The 15,139-nt window shown below is 44.5% G+C and overlaps 1 protein-coding gene across 1 annotated transcript in view; it reads left to right on the plus strand.

Moving 5' to 3' along the window:
• Window positions 1–1,376: 1,376 nt before the first annotated feature.
• The window catches only part of SPTB (spectrin beta, erythrocytic), a 123,098-nt gene continuing 109,335 nt past the window's right edge, over window positions 1,377–15,139 (plus strand). The window contains exon 1 of the mRNA XM_041757692.1: window positions 1,377–1,615. The gene's annotated coding sequence lies outside the window, so the exon portion shown is untranslated. The remainder of the gene's footprint in view (window positions 1,616–15,139) is intronic.

A 15,139-nucleotide genomic window follows, 5' to 3' on the forward strand; every position in this document is an offset into this window, starting at 1 on the left:
CTAGTGACTCTTGAGAAATTGAGGTTAATAAGAGCCCAGACATCAGAGGGGTGGGGTGGAGAGTTCCATGGCTATGTAATATCTGTGGAGTTTGCTCCACTTAGCACATCTGTGTCTAAAATGCCCACTCTTGAGAAGTGTGGCTGCAGCAGGAAGTGAAATATCTTTGCATCTGTTCAATATATAAACTAAGCATGCACATCTGGCGATTAAACACCCTTTTCCTGGTGAATCCTGGAAAACAGCATAATTATACTCCCAAGCAAATAACTCAGGAGTAAGACTTCCGTTGTTAAGAACACCAGGCAGTGTCAAAGTTACAACTCTTTTCTACATCTTTGTGCTTTTAATCTCCATTGCCATCCATAATACCTGAGATCACCTGGGCTGATACCGGTTACCTGGGTGAGACATTGTCCTGGAAACAACCGATGGAGAAAGAGGAAAGCTACACTGAGGCGTACCGCTAAGTGTTGTTGAGCAATAACCTTGTATCTTAAGAAAGTCAAGAAAATGGACAGACCTGCAAGCTGCCCATTTTCTTCTGCGAATCTCTCTCGGGGGTACCGGGAGATGCCTTGTCTTTCCTCTTTGGCACCACTGATTCTAGTGTTTTCTCTGGCCTACCGCATCCCACCCCATCCCATCTCGCAGTGAGGAAGCCCCTACTCGCCTGGAGCCTGGAAAGCGGGCGGACAGGAGGTGCCGGTGGGCTGGTGTGGCAGTTTGCCTGTTGCTTACGGTCCTTGGGGTATGCGAGCTGCTGAGTGAGACTGTGGGCTGCGCCCCGTCAGCATCGCCGGGTCCTCGCAGATTTGCAGACAGAGACAGAGACACTGAGCCCGTGGGCTGGGGGCGGGGGCCTCCCAGCGTCTGTTCGCGCCGCCTGCCAAGTGAAGTCCGCCCCGGAGCGTGCTAACACAGCAGCCCTGGGGGAACAATCTCTCCCCCCAAACCCGCCGCAGCGGGGGCGCGTGGCCCGGGCGCGCGCCTCGCCCACCGTACGGTCTAAGCGTGTGTTTTGATGTATGTGAAGAAACGGACATACACAGTGGGGTCGCTGAGCGGGAAAGGCTAGAGGGCTCATTTGTGTGGCCAGGCTCGCCGCCCGGGGCGCGCGGGTTAGGCCTGAGCTGCGGAGTCCGACCCTTTCCCGCCGCAGGGAGCTCGCGGCAGCGCGCGGTTAGGGGAGGTGAACCACGATGGGGGCGTCCCGGGCCCCGGCGGCCAGCCAGGAGGCGGAGGCCGGCCGCGGGAACCGGGCGGGGGCCTGGCAGGTGCCCCCGGCGCGGAGGCTGATTGGCAGGTGCGGGAGTGGGTGGGGAAGGCGGGGGCTGGGCCTGGCGCTGCGGGAGGCTGCGGCCCCGCCTCCCCGCCCCCGCCGCGGGACTATCTGGTCCCGGCAGCAGCGATGTCCCCCGGCAGGAATGTCCCTCCTCAGATAATGTTATTTATATCTCTGGGCGGGTCCGCGGCTCGGCAGCACCAGGCGCCCGGCGGCCGCTGTGCCAGGAGCCCCGCGCTGCCCTCTTCCCCCCGCGCCGCCGCCGCCGCCGCCGCCGCCGCCCCCGCCGCCCCCGGGCTCGGGGTGGCCGCCGCTCCAGCCCCAGCGCAGGTGAGTCCCGGGAGGGCCCAGCGGCCGGCGCGGGCGGGCGCGGGTGCGGGCGCGGGCGCGGGCGCGGTGCGGGTGCGCGAGGCTGGGGCGCGCGGCGCGAGCGCAGGGGAGGCGCTGGGCCCAGGGGGCGCGTGACGCGAGTGGCCCGGGGGGCGGGTGGGGGGCTCAGCCTGGGTGCGGGGCGCGGGGCCCGGGAGGCCCTGGCGGCTGCGGCGGCGAGCACCCCGGGGCGCGGGAATCCGCGTGGGCTTCGGAGGCACTTGGCGAGCGGGGCGCTTTGCTTTGGAGAGCCGGACCCCGGAGCGTCGCCCCGCGGCTCTGGGAGGGCGCGGGGGGGCGGTGCGTGTTCAAGTCCCGGGCCACCTCCTCCAGGACGCCGGCGTGGGGGCAAAGGGGAGTCTGCCCGGCTCTAGCCTGTCGGACCGTCGCGCTGCGCCTCCGCCTCCCGCTGCCGGGCTTCTCAGATTCTCTCCTGGGGGAACTTGCCCGCGCGCTCCCGGGTAGCCCAGCGCCCAGGCGGGGAGGACAGGACGGGTCACGGAGGGGGCCCGCTCGCCGCGGAAACAGTGGCCGGGTGCAGACCCTCCTAGGGTCTAGGAAGAGCTCAGGATGCCCGAGGCTTGCTCCGAGGTCCTCCTTCCCTCCCGTCCCGAAGAGTTCTCCAAGCTGCTACGGTCCACTCTGCTCTCACCTGCCTCACCGGCTCCTCTTTCCCCAACAACTTGGCCCCGAGAAATTGCAGAAAGTGGGAGAAATAACAGGAGCTTTAAAACCATCCCTAACTCCCACTAACTCGCCCAGACTTCCTGAGGACGGGGAAGTCGCTGTGGGCTTGAGTACTGTTTCCCTGACAACGAGCCCCAGGTAGGGCCTTGATTTATAGACTATTAATATCCAAACCACTGTTTTCAGTGAACAATTAGAGGCGCCAGGAGTTGATAATAATGGGCTAAACTGGCTGAAGGGAAATGAAACTCCATTTTTTTTTCGAAAAAAAATTTTGGATGCATCAGGTAGGGGGGTTGGGGGGGTGACAGTATTTTTGTACCCATAACTCCTGTGAAGAGCCTAGGCTGTCACCTCCAGGTGAGAGGTAGCAATGCAAAATTCATAGACTTGAGGTAGTCCTAGTCTATACCTCACTGTCTAGGGAAAATGATTCAGGTGGTTCCTGACTGAGAGGAGTCTGCAAATCAAAATTTTTATTTTGATTTCTCTACTGTCCACTAACCTATTCTTAGCTTCACACATGGCTCTGAATTTTATTCTAGAATTCCCTATTTGACCACCCTATGACCCAGGCAGGTTATTTCCTATTCCAGGGTCAGACTTTTACTCTTTTGCTAGGAGCCTTGGGTTCCAGAATGTCTTTGAAAACTCTTTTTTGTTGTTGTTGTTGTTGTTGTTGTTGTTGTTGTTGTTTAAGTGTACTGAATGCGCAGTGCCCAAGACAGCTAGGCTTGTACTTTCCTGGAGGCTTTGGGCTAGTTAGGAATAGGTATGTTAGGCTCACACTGAAGAGCCTTACCAGCCTTGAAACCAATGGACTCCTCAGAGGTGGATCATTTATACAGAACTTTATCCAACTCTAGAGGAAAGCAGCTGAAAAACATAAACCCAACATCATGAAAACATGGCTTTTAGACCCCTTAGCAGTTGCTCTTAGCTTTATCAGTGGTACAGTCACATAGATTGGGGATGAGCCAGACCTGTTAATCCTAAATTCTCGGAAGACTCAGAGTCCGCTCGTGGAATTGAAAGCACGCAGAAACTTCCAGGCATCCAGGACGTGTCTTGTAGCACAGGCATATCGAGTTTTCCCTGAGTGGCTTATCCAGCTGAGAGCTGGGATACCACTTTTTGCTCTGGTGGTTGCTTCTTCCAAGTGCTCTGAAGGTGCTCTCTAGCCGAACACCTGCTAGGTGATTAGCCTTGGGGTACGTACAGGTTAGGCAGTAGGTACACTCCCATGTGGGGTCATATCTGACAAACTAAAAATGACTGTTTTAGTCATGGAAGTTTTGAACTAAAGTCAAAATCTGACAGTTCTGCCACAATCCTGGAAACAGATTATTTGCGTAAGTGAAAGCAATAATAGTTTTCATTTTTCCCCATCTTTTATGTACTGGTGCCTGGCTGGTAGTGGACACTCAGTTAATCTTTGTTGAATGAATGAGAGAATGAACAAATGAATGCTCGGAGGTGCTTTTTTGTTTTTTGGGTTTTTAAATCCTATTGTCAAAGTAATTCTGCAAGGTAGTTCATATTATCAGCATTTTACAAGTCAGGAAACAGGCTCAAGGAAATGAAATAATTCGCCTCACATCATTCAGCTGATGAGAGGTGGGGCCAGGATTCAAACTGAGCTGTTTGGTGCCTACCCACTTTTTAAGGTTAGATGTTCATCAGGGAATATAAGTTGGAAAGATTTGGTTAAATGATGGTCTATTAGCTTCACAATCTTTCACTCTCAAGACCTTGGGTTATAATTCTGCACATATCAGAGAAGCTTTAAAAAGTATTACCTGAAGATGGTATTGAGCAATTATTTGCTCAGAGGTGTTTAGCCTGGCCCATTATGTTCAGGTCATTGTTTCAAGGACAGAACTGTAATTTTGGCAGTAGTCAAAGCATGGATTTTTTTGAAAACAGATTTTCCTTTCGGTCGTGGAAGTGGCCAGGAGGGCTTGATGATGCATGGGGACAGTGTGATAGGACAGAGGATGACTATAAAAAATTCATGAGGCAAACGCTATTGGAGTAGGAAGGGACCTTAGAGGTCACTGAGTCCGGCCTTCTGTTTGTGTGGCTGTTTGCCTAAAGGGGAGACCTAACTGCAACTTACCTGGTCATCTGGTACCTGGTGTGTGCCTCCCATGTTTCTTATCATTCTTGCTCATTTCATTGCTCTCTCAAGACCAATATTGGGTTTATTTCCTAAAGTTCTGCCTAACCAAACCACTGAAGTTTTCTTTCCTTTGAGGGAGATGGTGAGAGGATATATTTTGTATCCAATTACTTTCATCTTAGTAAAATCTTAAAAAAAAAAAAAAAAACAGGTTTTGGAGATAGGCAGGTGAGAAGACATCAGTGAGCATTAAACTCTAAACCATTTCATAATATTTCCATTGCTTGTTAGGCATACAGCTGTATACATTTTTATACAATAGGTATGTGTGTTATTATCTTAAGGTAAATAATGATGTTGCATTTCTGGGGCAGTGGAGAAAGAAAGGACTTTGGGGAATCATTGGGACTGTCAGATACCTTTTTAATCTAAACTCCATCACCAAATTGCTCTTGAAATATATTATTTCAGATTTTAAAAGCAAATGCAAAATTATACACTCTGTGTAAGACTTGGAAGTGTAGGAAACCTGACCAATAGGATGTTTAAAGTGATGTAAAGTACATTTCTTCATTATTCATAATGTTATAATCTCAGACCTGATTGACATTTATCAAGTGACCTGGGAGGATCAAGAGTGAAAATAACTGGGCTCCTGGGTGGCTCAGTGGTTGAGCATCTGCCTTTGGCTCCGGGCGTGATCCTGGGGTCCTGGGATTGAGTCCTGCATTGGATTCCCTGCAGGGAGCCTGCTTCTCCCTCTGCCTATGTCTCTGCCTGTGTTTCTCATGAATAAATAAATAAAATCTTAAAAAAAGAAAAGAATGAAAATAACTGTATAGTGTGGGCTGAAGAGAAATGTGATGAGGACTGGCAGGAATAGTTCATGGATATTGAGTTCTGAAACCATATGGATATTACTAGTCAGAAATTGCTGTGGAAAGAAGTATTTTATCTTAGAAGTAGTTTGTATTGACTCAGTTGTTGTTATAGATAGCTCTTTGATTACTCCTCTACTTCAGATAAGAAATCTGGGGAGGAGGAATAAATGTAGTGGTCTGTGTACCTGAATCATCACGTAGCATTTGCTAGGTGATCACAAAGATGCTTCTTTTTTCTGCCAACCCCAAGAGGTGAAGGTCACCTGGTTTTGGAGATGGAGACAGTGATCGAGGGAAGGCGTAGGAGGCAGTCAGAATTCACTGTCAGATCTGGCTCCAGTCACTGAATTGTCAACTCCTCTTGGTAAATATTTAGAAAATGTCATAGCATGTTTCCCTTTGTTGCTGTGCTTATTTCTTAATTCACAGCCAAGCAATCCAAGTTCTGCCATTTTCAGCCAGCCTTAGCTGAATATCAAACCACCAGGGGATCCCCAGCTTTATAGCTCACACAGTTTTAGAGGCGGTCATAGACAGAAAATGCTTCCTTAGTGGAGATTGCTGGCTAGCTTATGATATTCCCGGACCACCTTTCATTTTTCTCTTTCCTTCTCCTGGTGGCAGGAAATCTTACAAAGCCATCATCTTCCTCCCTCAGTGAGGCCTTCTCAGGCTTTACTATGTTTAATTTCTATATTATACCTGTGCAGATCTGGACAAGGGTATAATTACAAGGGCAATTAAAACCCATATATCATGTTCCCAATGGGGGCAAAAGTGGGGCTTCCTTTCTTCCTTTCATTCGAATGCTATAAATTTAGCAAATGAAAAGGTACAGAGCTAGAAAAAAATAGACTTTGCATTGAACTGGGCTCAGATCATCCAGGATAGTTCTGAAAAGAATAACAGGGCACCTTGGCAGCTAAAGAACAATAATTGCTTTGAATTATAGTCAATTCAGGAGTTTCCACCATCATGAAAAGGAACAGAAACTTGAATAACCCTGAAAATGAATGAGTTGAAAATCATTTCCATTTGTATTAGGGTGTGCCTCATTTGAGATTTCCTAGCACTTCCAATAAAACAAAGCATACTTTAAAGATATAACTTATGAGTCCTGGAGAGAGGTCCCTGGCTTCGTTCTGTCCCCTCTACTTAGTTCCTACCTATTTCTGGAAGCCCCTCGGAGTGGTCACTCAGTGGCATCTTCCAGTAGGCATACTTTCTCAGGAGTAGAAAAGGAAGAGAAGCCTCTTCCTAATACTGCCTCCAAGCAATAAGTCAGAGAAAAAGCTGGAAAGGCCTGAGAGAGCCATTTGAGAACTATTGAGGAGAGTGACCATTGGGCACCTACTATGTGCATTACACCGTTCTATGCTGAGGATGCAAAAAGGGATCAGAAGGAGATCTGTTGGTCTGATGGGGAAAGAGTGTTGCAAACAGGCAGGGTACCTGAGAGAAAGCCCACAGGAGGATGAATCTGATTAAAGTTAGGGAGTGCCTAGGGTTTCTCTAACAGAAGAAGAGAGGATAGGTGGGAATGAGGGCTTAGGCACAGCACCCACACAGGTGTGCAGTAAAGTATGATGAAATCAGGAAACAGGGAGCAGTTGTGTGTGGCTGGTATGTAGGGCACAGCCCAGGAATGGGCCAAAATATGACTGGAAAGATGGTTTGGGTTCAGTTTGTGAAGAAGCTTGAACCCTTGGAGGTTCAAGTTGAAATCAGTAAAGGTTTTTCAACAGGGGAGGGACTAGATCAGATCCTTGTTTAAGACAAAGCTCACTAGTGGCAGAAAGGGAATGTGAAGAAAAAAAAAAAGAAAGGGAATGTGAACTAGAGATTAGCTAGCACAGGATGATGATCACACAGATGATGTATAGTACGCTCAGCTTTCAGGATGCCTGTATATATGTGTCATCTTATTTTACAGTGACCACGTGAAGAAGCTTTACAATAGAGAAAACAGGATTAGAAACAAACACTGATTTGCCCAAGCTCCCTCCCAGAGTTTATGGCAGAACCTGACTTCGACCCAATTTCCTAGTTCCAAGGCTGGGGCTTTGTCCAGATCTCCTCAATGGAGTAACTGAATATTCTGAGCTTTCTAGCTGAGACAGAGATTGCTTTCTTTCTTCAGAACTTTCAGTCTCAGTTCGTTGGAGAGAGGGAGGGGGAAACTCGTTATAGTATTTACTATTTAAGCACAAAACCTCAAGAAACCCTCCGCCTAAGCACATATACAAATGACATCCCAAAGTATGAAGTAAAGTCAAGCATGCGTGTGGATTCCCAGCATGCTGTAGATAAATGATAGGTTTATATGCCTGTCAATTGATGTGTTGGCTTTTCCACTTCTTTACCTAAATTTACTGGATATTATTATGCTTGTGCCTCATTTGGACTTTGAAAACCTCTTTTTGTCCAGTATTTTAGGTGTTTGCTTTGTACTTCAATCTTCAACAAATATTTATTGAGCTTTCATTTATTTGCCAGACATATTCTAGGTCTAGGGGATAGAGCAGTGAAAATGGGGGGAAAAAGTTTGATGTCATGGAGCATATGTACTAGTTGGATGAGACAGGAACTAAACAATAACAATAAGCAGAAGACTATATTGTAATTTTCTATACAGAAAAAGCAGTGTGAAGAGAAAGAGAGGTGGTTCTATTATTTGGGGTAGGAATGGTGGGGCAGGGCCTATCTGATGAGGTTTCATTTGGGTAGAGAGCCAAACCAAGTAAGGAAGGGGAATTGGTGAGGGTGAGGGTCCTGAGGTGGGGGGTCACTGCTAGGTCCAAGGAATAGGCAGGAAGCCAGCCCAGCTGGAGAGGAGGGCAAGGGGTGAGTGCAGGATATGACATTGGAGAGGAAACAAGGTCTGGATCATGTAGGCTTTACAGCCATGCAAGGACTTTGGGTTTTAGCCCTGCAATAGGAAGCCACCAGAAGCTGTGGGCACAGGAGTGATTTGTTCAGATTTGTGTATTAGGAAGATCTTTCTGGCTGTCCTGTGGAAAACTGACTGTAGGGGACAAGAGTGGGAAGAGGGAATAGAATGAAAGCTACTGTAGTCCAGGTTAGAAATGATGGGGGGGGGGGGGGTGAAATGCCACTGGCTTCTGGTTAGAGTTGAAATTAGAGCTCATGGGATTTGGGGTTAGAGGATGAAAGGAAAAGAATAAGTCAAGGATGACTCAGTTGGTTTTGGCTTGAGCAACTTTAAGAATGAAAAAGACATTTACTGAGGTGGGATTTATCTTGTCAAATGTACTGTGAGCTATTACTTTTTATTTTTATTGTTATCAAGGAGTTGATTTGAAATAGACTCAGGCAGCTTTTTCATTGAAATATACCCAAAAGAAGGTGTTTTATGGTGGGTGACTCGTGACATCTGTTTGTTTTGAAATGGAGCTTTCCATGTGCAGTTATGAAATGGAGCTTTCCATGTGCAGTTAGTTCTGTATACTTCATACTGTTACTTTTAGGTCATTCTCACATCTCCACTATGTGACAGAGAGTAAAATATAATACAAACAAGTTTGAAATATATGTCACTTCATAATTAGAAATGTTTTGAATGTGTCATTTACAGCCTAAACATCTTTTAGCACTTTCTGGTTGTCATATTTAAACAACTTTTAAAATTATAAAATGAATTCATGTACATGATTAAGAAGTGTATCCACATTATACAAGGGTATACAAAGAAAAGTAAGTCTCCCTTCACCCCACTCTAGTTCTACTCCTAAGAAGTTACCAATGTCAACAGTTTCCTGTGTATCCTTCAAGAAAAACTCGTTGCATATATAAGCACATGGCCATATTTTCAAGTCCTAGCTTTAACCTACACAAAGCGCACGTTTGGTTTCATTTTTTGTGACTTGGTAGCCCTCGGACCTGGAGTCCACTTTCTATCAATTAGGAGTCTCCCTCTTCTAAGCCTTCCTGCACTGAAGCACTGTGTTTGTCCTGTAATACCCCTTCTCAAAAACCTCCAGCGATTTCCCTCTGGGTAGAGATGGAAATCCAAACTTCCAAAGTTGACTTTTAAGAGCCATTGTAATCTAACTCCAATCTCTTTTTCTATCATTATCTCTTAACAATTCCCAACACAAACCCTTTATTGAGCCAAGTTTCTCTGCCTCTACTCATTCAGTCCTGAACATTCCTCCCAGATTTGGAGTGGTTTCCATCAGTCTTCCTGGAACATTCCAGCCTCTAGTGATCTCTCCCTTCTACAGATTTGTTGAAGGGCTAATTACATAATCATAGACTTCATTTATTCTTATTATTGCTATTATTATTTAACTTACATCTATCTATTATATGCTCCACTTGTTCTTTTAAAGGCAATAACTGATTTGTGAATTACGGTCATGGGTCTTGCATAAAGTCCTGCATAATGCATTTTCACATAGTTCAACTAGTAATTTTTGGAATGTGTGCTTTGACAGTCATTGCCTAACAGGGTGGTGCTGATGCATAGGGATTATATTAATTAAAAATTCTCAGATGATGGCTGCCAACAAAGCCGCCTTCTTGGGGGATTACATAGGTGTCCATTCTGAAGGAATAGTAAATGGATTCTGCTGTTTTGGCCTTAGAACCTTCTAAGGGGCCTGGTCTCATACTCTCGTCCTTCATCAGATGGCACCTAAATGTCAGAAATAAGATGTTTTAATTTGCTCTTAAATGATGAAGTAGAGTATTTAATGGACATGGCAACCATGTGATTTTTTTAAAAAAAAGATGTATTATATGTATAACAGAATTTACCATTTTAACTATTTTTTAAGTATTTGGTTCAGTGGGGTAAGTACACATACATTGTAGCATGCCACCATCATCATCCATCTCTAGAACTTTTGTCATCTAAAACTCAAACTGTGTACCCATTAAACGCTAACTTCCCTCATCCTCCAGCACCTGACAACCACCACGTCACTTTCTTTAATTTTTTTTTAAAGATTTTATTTGAGAGAGCGCATGCATACACACAAGCAGAGGGAGGGGCAGAGGCAGAAGCAGACTCCCCATTGAGCAGGGAGCCCAAAGTCAGGCTCTATCCCAAGACCTGGAGATCATGACCTGAATTGAAGGCAGCCACTTAACTGACTGACCCATCCAGGTGCCCCACCTCGTCAGTTTCTATCTCTATGAATTTGACTACCCTAGGTACCTCATATAAATGAAATCGTACAGTATTTGTTCTCTTGTATCTGGCTTATTTCAGCTAGCATAATGTTTTCAAGATTCATCCATGTTGAAGCATGTGTCAGAATTTCCTTTTTAAGGATGAATAATATTCCATTGTATGTATTTTTTTACATTTTATTTATCCATTCATCCTTCTATGGACACTTGGGTCACTTCCATCCCTTGGCTATTATGAATAATGCTGCTATGAATGTGGATATACAACAATTTGTTTGATAACTTGCTTTCACTTCTTTCAGGTTTATACTCAGGACTATATACTCCAGTTTATTGCTGGGTCATATGGTAATTCTATTTTTAATTTTTTGAGGAACCAAACTATGCTGTTATAATATCTCTCCCTGCTCTCCAAAGGGAAGGGCAAAATTTATTCACATCCTCACCTTTGGAATCAAAGTGAACTTGAGAATTGTTTATTTGAGAACACTGTCTTTGGAGGATAGTTTGTCATCGAAGTTCCTGCGTTTGTCTGAATATTAGTTTGCCTGTTTTAAAATCATAGACTTTGAGAGGACAGGCAGGAGATGTTTAATTTGCTTTGTAAAACATGTAGCCCAAACTCAGGTGGCGAAAGGTGTAAGTATTACGTGATGATGTATTTCAACCAAAATATCTCCTTGAGCTGGATGACAAGAGTCTGGGTTGTTTCCAGCTCCTTTTCTCTTGCTGTTTGCCCTTGGGCACAGAGCTTCCTCTTTCTCTAACATTTTTTTTTTTCCAGGGATTTGTGTGTGTGTGTGTGTGTGTGTGTGTGTGTGTGTGTGTGTGTGTGTGATGGCACTTAAATATTTATTATTATCCCGTAAATGGATAGTTCCTTGTAATGCCTAAATGTTGCTTCCTTTTCAGAGCCTTGGCTGACAGCCCCTCTCCCTCCCAGGACCTGGAGTAGCACAGGGCACTCCCTCCTGTGTGCTTTTTGCAGCACCTTTCTCCTTTCTTTTTTATGGGATGGATCATCTTGTTTTGCAGTTGTCAACTTGCCTCCTACATCATTAGACTACTATGCTTCTTGTGACAGATAGCTAGGTCTTTTTTTTTTTTTTTCATTCCCAGAAGCTACAGTCATGCTTGGTACACAGAGGAGAGTAGCTCAAAAACAGCTATAGTTTAAAAAATTAAAGAGTGAATGTTTGCTATAATATGTAATTAAGATATATATGTGTATATATATATATATCTTGAAAATGAATAATAAGTTATAATAATAAGTCAACATTTGTAAGTGTCTCAGCATAGAGAGATATGCTGAGGGTTTTTTATATGGTTTGTCATTTCTGTTGTTTTTGTAATTTGACAGATGAAAAGTATCAGGCTTAAAGAAGTTTATTTACCCAGAATTATATACACTGAGAAGATCAAAGCTGGATTTGAACTCTGATGTATTTATTCTAGAGTGCTTGCCTAGAATCACTATACCCACTATATTTAGGTGAGGTCAATATATCATCACTCTTAATTCTAAGAGTTTCCTTTTTTCTTTTATCTGCATCTTTATTTTTTTTAAGATTTTATTTATTTATTTATTCATGAGAGACATTGAGAAAGAGAGGCAGAGACACAGGCAGAGAGAGAATCAGGCTCCAGGCAAGGAGTCTGATGTGGGACTCGATCCTGGGACTCCAGGATCACACTCTGGGCTGAAGGCAGGCACTAAAACGCTGAGCCACCCAGGTGTCCAATATCTGCATCTTTAATGGTCTGAAATTAGAGAGGTAATTAGTTGTATACCTTTATATGTTGCTTCATATCTGCAATGATTTAACCTAATAGGCTTGAATCCCCTTATTAGCTTTTAATAAATAATTAGTATTCTGAATCCTATTTCCAACATAGTTCTTTGGCATCTGAGGCTGAAGATGCTAATTAGTTCTGTACAATATATGCCCACTGTCCTAAGGTAGCTCCACATAGCTATAGTAAAATTGCTTTAGAAGAGGTCTGATATTGAGATAGCCTCCTTCCAGACCCAGGTCCCAGTTCTCCCCAGTATTTGACTTTGTTTACCACTCTTGCTCTGAAAGTAAGCTCTCCTGTGGCTTCTGGGATCCAACTTTTCCTTCTCCTCCCAGCTTGCTTATACGGCAGACTTGCTTGCTTTCTCTTTCTTGCTCTCCTTCTCTTTTCTTTATTTTTGGCTCCTTTTCTCTACCAGCTTTTCATTGTTGGGGTTGCCAGTGCATCTAAATCCTTATCTCTAGCCTCAGCCTCCTCCGTCAGTTCCAGATCTATTCTGTATCAGTCTGCTAGCTGTCTTCATTTGGTTTTAACAAGATATCTCAAACTTATGTAGTAATAGAACCTCTCAGCTCCCACCTTCACCCTCAAACCTGCTCTTCTACCTGTTTGTTTGTTTGTTTGTTTGTTTTTTAAGATTTTATTTATTTATTTGAGAGTACACACTGAGGAGAGAGCACAAGTTGGGGGAGAAGGAGAAGCAGACTTGGCGCTGATCAGGGAGCCCAACTCAGGGCTCCATCCCAGGACCCTGGGATCATTACCTGAGCCAAAGGCAGACTCTTAACCAATTGAACCACCCAGGCACCCCTTCTCCCTGTTTTCATAGCTAGGTCCCTATTGTTGCTATCATTCTAAATATGAACCTCAGCAACTTTTTGGGATTTTCTTCTTTTTACTCTTCTGCATCTAGTTGGCTGCCTGTTCATTTTTCCTCCCAAATTTTCAAATTAGTTTCTTTCTTTCAATTTTCACTGTCTCATGTTTGAATAATTGGCCCTCTGTCTCTATCTTTCTATCCCATCTTACACCATGATCCCAGCATTATTTTTAAAAACATGAACGTGAGTCATTCAACTGCTTTAAAACCCTCAATGGTTCCCTGTTGCCCCAAAAGAAAGTTTAAACAGGCAGGCAGTCTGTTCCAGCATCCCAGTTTCATTCCCTTTCTACACACTTTACATTGGATGCTTGGGACACTGTCAGCTCAGGATGCATCTTCACATCCATGACTTTGCTTCTCTGTTTTCTAGGCCTGCAATGTCTTTCTCCTGTTCCATAGCTGTGAATTCTCACACATGTATCTTTTAAGGCTCCACTCAAACAGAACCCCTCTGATGCTTCTCCTGTTCCCTAATGCACAAAGATATCCACTTTCTCCTGTGAGCTCTCACATAGTACCCTGGTTGGTCATGCACAGGTCTGACTCCCCTCTAGATTATGGGTTCTTTGAAGAAGGGGCCCTTGTCTGGTGCCTACGTGAACACTAGTGTCTCACAGCATCTGGCCCAGGTGCAGTGCTCAAGAAATGTGGGTTGAATTGAATGACAGAGCAAGTTTCAAGATTGTTCGGCACTGAACATCATCTCCGAAATGGTGACCCATAGCAGATTATGAAGAAGGGTTAAGGGAAGACACTAAATGTTGATGGCATAGGGGTAAGGAGTGAAGAGGAATGTTTTCGACTTGAGTGGAGTCTGTCTTCCCACCTCTGTCTTCTCCAATTGCTTTCCACTTATTGGGCACAAAAGTAACAGCTGATTTTTAACTTACATCATCAGAATATGTCTATTGCTAGAAAAATTTAGTTATTCATCCAGAATACATTCACTCCCACCTCATTTTTCAGTGAATGTTTGAGGCTGACCCTCAGAATGCAGCTATGAAAGACTCTTTGAGTGAGCGTTTCAGGCTGATATATACAAGATTTGTTTTATAATGGTGAGGAGTTAGGAAAAACGTTTCAGAGAAAAGATGAGAAGTCTGCATAAAGAGGTTTTATTTTTTTGTTTTTTGTTTTCTCCTGGATATGTGTAACCTTTTTTGTTTGTTGTCACAGAGGTATGTCAGAGTAGAAACTACCTTGTAAAATATTACAGTACTATTAGTTGGTTTGTTCTGGCCTCATTTTTGCCTTCCTTGGACAAAAAGCGAGTCTTGCCAATGGCCAGACTTTCCAGAATACTGCTTGCTCAGGCCTTTGAAAGCATTTTTGTTTCTTTTAACAAAACTCTCTGTCATGGGCACACTCCCACTACAATATAACTGCTTTCTTCTTCTACTGTGTTCTGTGCCCAGCAATGGATAGGATGTGGGTTTTGGCTTGCAAAGGTGGTAAGTGGAGCTGCTAGGCTTTTATAAATATTTTGGTGGGTCTGAAATGAACTGATGAATGGAAGGCCCTCAAAAAGTCTTAGGAAGATGTGTCCAGGATAGAGAAGGGCAAAGGACCACGTTAGACCTTGCACAGAGGACCTAACGGTGGAGGGACAAGTTAAGGGACTTAGAAAGGGACTCAGTTAAGACGAATGAAGGCCCTAGTGAGTATTAAGGGACATAATGAAACCAGTGGTGAGCAGATAGGAGTCAACAAACTTGACCCAGAGGTGACAGTGAGAGTGGGGGCAACCAACAGCAGCTTCTAGAAGCTTAACATGGCATAGATGCTGATGATCATTCTCCCTTCTCAGGGATTACTAGGTGCTATAGCAAAGGTTAACAGTAGGCTGACCACTGGTTAGTAGCCTGTCTGCATACTTTTTGAGCGAGCAATTCTTTCATTTTGGGGTATGGTTTACTTTGTGGTATTTTAGCCATGCTCTGGTCTTGGTTTTGCTC

This window comes from Vulpes lagopus, chromosome 6 (assembly GCF_018345385.1).
Source record: "Vulpes lagopus strain Blue_001 chromosome 6, ASM1834538v1, whole genome shotgun sequence".
NCBI lineage: Eukaryota > Metazoa > Chordata > Mammalia > Carnivora > Canidae > Vulpes > Vulpes lagopus.